This window comes from Bufo bufo, chromosome 4 (genome assembly GCF_905171765.1).
Source record: "Bufo bufo chromosome 4, aBufBuf1.1, whole genome shotgun sequence".
Classification (NCBI taxonomy): Eukaryota; Metazoa; Chordata; class Amphibia; order Anura; family Bufonidae; genus Bufo; species Bufo bufo.
In genome coordinates this window covers 467955377-467962295 of record NC_053392.1, presented here as the reverse complement: position 1 = coordinate 467962295, position 6919 = coordinate 467955377, and the positions used below count along the sequence as shown (strand labels likewise).

The 6919-nt window shown below is 46.7% G+C and overlaps 1 pseudogene; it reads left to right on the top strand.

Annotated features, from left to right (window-relative positions):
- The first annotated feature begins 4888 nt into the window (after positions 1–4888).
- LOC120997305 lies at positions 4889–5964 on the top strand (annotated as a pseudogene).
- Positions 5965–6919: the final 955 nt, after the last annotated feature.

Below are 6919 nucleotides of genomic sequence, written 5' to 3'. Positions count from 1 at the left end.
CCTCCTCGTCCTTCTTGCCATCCGCCTTCTTACCTCTATCCAAATTAAACCTTTCCAGGGGGAGCAAGGAAAATATTTCCACATACTCCCCCTTCCATATGCGCTCCCGCACCTCCATTTTCAAGTGCGCCCCCAACGGACCCTCAAAGCAGACATATACTTCCCCACGCGCCGTGTCATCCACTTTTGACTTATCCTCCTCCCCCCCAACCTGCGTCTGCACGGACACCGAGTCTCCCGTCCTGCTCGCCACGCTGGCCGGTCCTCCGCTAACCCCAGCCCCCCCTCCCCATGCTGGCACCGGTGAACTTCCTGACCCCCCAAAACCAGACACCCAACCCGCCAAACTCTGAAAAAGCTGCCCCAAACCCCTACCCAAATCCCCTTGTGGCACCCCACCCCCCCCTGGGCCACCCGTCCATGCATTAATAGTACCCCAGTTAGCCTCACCAAGCTGCCGGGGGGCTGTGAACCCCGCAGCCGAAGGTCCTGCTTCCTGATGATCCTCAGCCTCAGCACGAACATCCTCTCCCTGCGCCACCAACATCCCAGCACCTGGCCTGCTGGATGTGCCTTGCACCGGCCCTTGATCTTCTCCTCTCACACGATGGGCGGGGCCTCCGCCATGCTGTACATCCTGTGCGCAACCGCCATCTCCCTGCACACAGCCACGACCGCCACATCAGCATTCCCACGCAGGGCGGCCTCCCCCGGACTGGGGGCACCCGCCGCACCTGGTCCCGCATCCAAGCCTCCCGCTGCAGAAGACGGGGGAGGAATCCGCCCTCCCGTTATAGGGCTCCGCCGTGCATATTGATTCCTCCCGCGTCGGGAGGGCCTGGCAGCAGGCACACCGCCACCCTCCCTAGGCGAAGGGTCCCCGGAGGGGCTCTGCACCCGGCGCCGAGCCCTGGGGGTCACGTCCGGACTAAGGCGCGCCGGCGGCCGTACCCGCCGCGGCCGTCTAACATTTGGCGGTGAGCTGACACTACTTACCGCCGCCCCCTGTAAAACGCCAGCCACCTGATCCTGCAGCCACTCGGGTCCCCGGGACTCCGCCGCTGCCCGCAACTGCTGGATTAAGGCCTCAACCTCCATCACGTAAGTACACCGTTAGTTTGCTACGTCTCCACTAACTTTTTGGCAACTAAAATGGCTCCGACACCGCTCACCTTAATATAACCTTTCTAAACCACCCCCCCTTTACACTCCACCCACCGCAATACCTAAGCCATTTAACCCTATCACTACCAGCCCCCTCCCGCCAAAACCCCTCATGACGGCCTCCCCCAACTGTCGTCCAGTACGGCCTCACTGGATGATGACTCTCCCATCTCAACAAATTATTTGTAGCTGTGGGTTTCCTGTACGTTTTGGTGGTAATCATACCATTATTCAGGGTAATACATACAGTAGGTCCAGGAAAGCCAGGCTCTGTTCATTAACTTCTGAGGTAAAATGCATGCCTATCTTGCTGTTGTTTAAAGAGGACCTTTCACTTGTATAAACTATGGTAACTAAGTATGCTGCCATATAGAGCGGCACCCGGGGATCTCACTGCACTTACTATTATCCCCGGGCGCCGCTCCGTTCTCCCGTTATAGGCTCCGGTACCTTTGCTTCTTAAGTTATAGTAGGCGGTGTCTTCCCTTGTCCTGTGGGCGTCTCCTTCTCCTAGGCTGCAGCTCTGGCCAATCGCAGCGCACAGCTCACAGCCTGGGAGAAAAAAACCTCCCAGGCTGTGAGCTGTGCGCTGCGATTGGCCAGCGCTGCAGCCTAGGAGAAGGAGACGCCCACAGGACAAGGGAAGACACCGCCTACTATAACTTAAGAAGCAAAGGTACCGGAGCCTATAACGGGAGAACGGAGCGGCGCCCGGGGATAATAGTAAGTGCAGTGAGATCCCCGGGCGCCGCTCTACATGTCAGCATACTCAGTTACCATAGTTTATACAGGTGAAAGGTCCTCTTTAAGTCAGCGACAAAATCTGAGAATTGTCTTCTGGAGCCGCTCCAGAATATCAATATATCATCGATATAGCGGCCCCAGAAGACAATCCTTGATGTCCTACAGAAGATAGTATCTGGACATCAAGGATTGTATTTTAAGGGGGCAGTCTCAGACATCTGTCTGGACTGCATCTATTCAGCTGGGACACCGTAAAGAGCGATTGAGCTAACGGTTATCAAGCCGTATATTCATCATTTTTACATCCCCTGATGAATCTGACAGTACTGTCTGTCAGAGGAAACGCGTCGGGAAAAAAACCATTAGAAAATACCTGACTATCCCGGCACTTGGAGACAACTTATAGGGTGAGAATAACAGGGCCAGCCACCGATAAGTGGGGTCGCTCCCTAGGGGGTGATTCTCCCGCATATAGGCGGGAGACCTCTCCGCTTTTAGGCAGGGTAAAACTAGTTTGCTAGGGATACTCTCCTATCTGCCTGATCCATCATCAGTAACCAAAATATCATTGGACCCACTTTTCCAGCAGACAAAGTGACTACTGCGGATCCAATAGGACCATCTAACTGCCTGGATACCAAAAAGCATCACGAATCTCTCATGAGTGGTGATCATAACAAATTGGTCTGACTGTATTCTCATCCCTACCCAGTGCATTGTACTGTTTATTTATTTGTGCATGGTTGGTCATAGGCCAGATTTTTTCTATGCAGTCATCTACAACTATTAATGTGGGACATATTTTTTTATAAATAATCTGATAAAAGTTAAGTTTTAGTAGTAAGCTATATATACACTGTAACACTGCCCCATCTTGTGGAGAAACTAGTGTAGCACACTCTAACTAGGCCTGTGTAAATGATCTTACATATAAAATCACATTGTGACATGGGAGAATATGACATGAGATAAATTACAGCATATAGGCATAATACAAGACATTAAAACATAATAAAACATGTTTGCGGTGCCCACGGCCACGCAGTGGGACACTGCATACATTATTTACCAAAAGCTATCATGAGTTTTCTTTTATTCTAGAAATTGTTTTGCCAAGAAGTCCTGATTACAAGTTTACTTTAGGATATCCTACTTTAGAATATGGCCATAAATATAGTACTTTTCACAGCAGTTTCACCACTTATTTATCGCAAACAAAATGAAAGAATGAAAAGAATAAAATAATCTTTATCTTGTTTTGAAGTCTTTTCACATTCATCAAATTATTTCTAAGCCAGTTTTATCTTTATGGAACAGTGTTCTCTGCTGAACAAAAGTTTGCCCTTTAGGGTTGACAGATGAAGTAAATCCTAACTTGATAAAAGTTAAGTTTTAGTAGGATAACCAATCAGTGATACAGTTAATTGTTCCTACAATATATTTATCTCAAACCAATACTGTGAATTGTATATATAGCTTAGCTCAGGCCCAAGTTAGCAGTCTTTCCCTGGAGTTTAGACAGAGAGCAGCCATGAAGTAGCTGCCTGCTGGAGGGCGGCCTCCTGCCTCTCTGCTCTCTCCCTGTTGGCTCCACAGCCAGGTGAGAAGTCCACTTCTACATCATACTCTTCCGGGGTGACCAGTGTCTAGCTACTAAAGCAAGTATTCAAGGGGATTCTTACATACATTTCAAGTCAAAGGATAGCACACGGCCATACTTAAGGGCTTCCCAGGTACCTTTGCAAGCAGGTGTAGGACACATCTTCTGGCATCCACACCTCCAGTTTAAACCCTGAGGACAGATAGGCCATCTATCATAAAACACTGGAAAATAGAGGTTCAAGGACTCCGCAAACCACCTTCAAATCAGGTTAAGATCAGGCAAGAGTTTTTACCAGCCAAAGACTTTTATTTCTTCAAAGCCTAGTCTGAAGCAGTAGCTTTCTTGCATATATATTTAGAAGAGCCTGTTTCTTTTGAGGACTTACACTTTCCTACCCCTGTATGCATGAGACTGTATTTTACACTGGGATGTACAAAAGACTGTTTTATAAATTGGATGGAATTGTTACTAGAAGCAACGTTCAGTAAAAGTTATAATTTGGATTGCACCATCCTGGTCTCAGTCTTCAGTTCCTCAATTAACACTACAGTAAATGGTTGTACCACCACAAAAGGTACTGGTGTCATGACTACAAGGGACCTTGCCATAGGCACATTAATACATACCATCAAGGGCACCTCAAACCACCATCTGGCCTGTGTGCCTTACACCAGAGTGTGCCCCAGAGAATCCTTGTGCTGGTCTCCTCTTCACTTATGCGAGCTTGCCCAGGGACGATGTAACTGTGAGTAACCAGAACTGTGTTTCCCTCGGCCCACCTATTGCTCACACCGTGGCCTCACGTGTAATTCCCCTGTTTGGTCTGGCATATCGCATGTCATTTTTTTAACTGTAACTCTTTGCTTGTGTCACAAACCAATGGGTGTTAACCCACTGCGCCACGTGACCAACCTCCGCGTTTTCTAAGTGAACTCCTCGTTCTTCACAGAACCCCTGATGGTGGGGATATCTCTTGAGGAGGATTTGTTTACAAAACAGCTGGTCCAGACAGACCAGGGAGTACCAGAGCAAGGTACTAGAGGTACGGACATAGTCAACAGGCCAATTCATAACCAGGAGCGACAGTGCATGACCAAAGATGAGGCAGTGGCATAGTCATGCAAGCAATGGGTCAGGTCAGACAGCACAGATACAGGTATGGCAATCCGGGTTAGCAACAGGAGAGTTATGACATAGCAGGCAAATATCAGACAGGTAGCGAAATCCAGCAAACAGTGTGGGGAGTGTGCACCTGTATGGAGGGAGCTGGTGGTCACCCGCCTGGTGCAGCACGTCAGACTCCCAGTACTTTCCACCACCTCTGTGCACGGACTGTCACCCTGCGTGTGACATAAGCCTGCACCCATGTAGTCCAAGGAGCTCACAATGGCTCAAGATTCACCAAGAAGCTCAGTAGCTGAAATTCCTGTAACCAGCAATGGAGACTATGACGAAACCGTAGAGCACAATTTTAACATGGACTTGAAGCGATCAGTGCCAGTAGGACTTGGCCTTTCAGAAACACACATCAACTTTCATGGCTTTGCTAGCACTAAAGAAGGAATCGCAGAAGCCGGGCCCTTTCAGGCTGAAGGGCAGATGACACAGCAGAGAAGTGGCCCAGTTGTCCTCGCCGAAGAACCAAGAAGTACTGCTATTGAAAAATTGGAACTAGTGAGAAGGTGGAGTTTAAATACATACAAGTGCACCAGGAAGATTCTCTCCGAGAAGCTAGGAGGGGGCTCAAGAACAGTTGACCTGGAATTATAAGCACAGATAGAAATTCTGAGAGACAACAAGAAGAAGTATGAGTATATATTAAAGCTGGTGCAGACACTCTCCTCACAGCTTTATCAGATGGTGCAGATCCAGAGGCAATTTGGAGATGCATTTGCAGACCTCAGCTTAAAGTCCTTAGAGTTACATGAGGAATTTTGATACAATGCAGACACTCAGAAACTTATTGCCAAGAATGGAGAAACGCTTCTGGGGGCATCAACTTTTTTTATTTCCTGTGTAAATACACTAGTTAACAAGAAAATTGAAGACATGCTTGTTACTGTCAAGCAGTATGAGACATCCAGGATTGAATATGATGCCTACCGCACAGATCTGGAGGAGCTAAACCTGGGACCACGAGATGCAACAACATTGCCGAAGATTGAGCATTCTCAGCAGATGTTCCAGATTCACAAGGAAAAGTATGACAAGATAAGAAATGATGTCTCTATCAAACTTAAGTTCCTAGAGGTGAACAAGGTTAAAGTTCTTCACAATCAGCTCGTCTTGATCCACAATGCTATCACTGCCTACTTTGCCGGGAACCAGAAGCAACTTGAACAAACATTAAAGCAATTCCATGTTAAATTGAAAATCCCAGGAGTGGATGCTCCATCCTGGCTGGAAGAGCAGTAATTTAACCAGAAATTCAGCAGGCGATCTCCGATCAGAACCAATGCATTTAATTTGAAACAAGTACAGGTCAGAAATACAGGAACTCAAGCGCACAGACAAATGCTACCTTTGCAGGGTACAAAGACCTTTGACGTTCAGGCACCTAGGAAGGGGGCTGGACCACTTATATAGGTTCAGTATGGCTGGGATTGGTCACACAGGTTACATGTGTAAAACCCTTAAATCACAGGAAGTGACGCATGCCAGCCCCTAATGAGCTGCTACAGGGAACAGGCTGGAAGGTATGCTGTGTCCAGGGATAGAAGAAAACCATGGAGCGGATTCAAGGAAGGACAGTGTCTGTAAGGACAGGGGAGAGTAGGTGAACATCGGCGTTTAGCAACCGCCGTTACAGCTTGGTAGTTAGGTTCAAATAAACAAGGGTCTGTAAGGCAGTAACAGAAGTTCCCAGGATGCATTACTAGGTTGAGAATAGAGTTTAGTTGGGTGCAGAGCTTAGATGTGCGACTAAGATAGAAATTAGTGGTGCAATATGGCAGACTTACCAGTGCAACAGGGCCCCCAGACATAACTTGGTTTGGGGCTCCAGAATAAACCAAATCCACCCCAGATTGTAGAATATAAAAGGCTTTTTGTTAGACCCATAATTTTAGTGGATTAATATGACTATTTCTCCTCTAAATGTTTATGTTAAAACCATCCATTAGAAGCCAAGTGCAGTGCTGTAAACATGATATCAAATTTTCCCCAAATATAAAGAAAAGATACAGAAAGATTGTAATGATTATATATATATATATATATATATATATATATATATATATGTATATATATATATATATATATATATATATATATATATATATACAGTCCTGATCAAAAGTATAAGACCACTTGAAAAATGGCAAAAAATCATATTTTAGTTTGTTGGATCTTAACAAGGTTCCAAGTAGAGCTTCAACATGCAACAAGAAGAAATAAGAGTGAGACAAA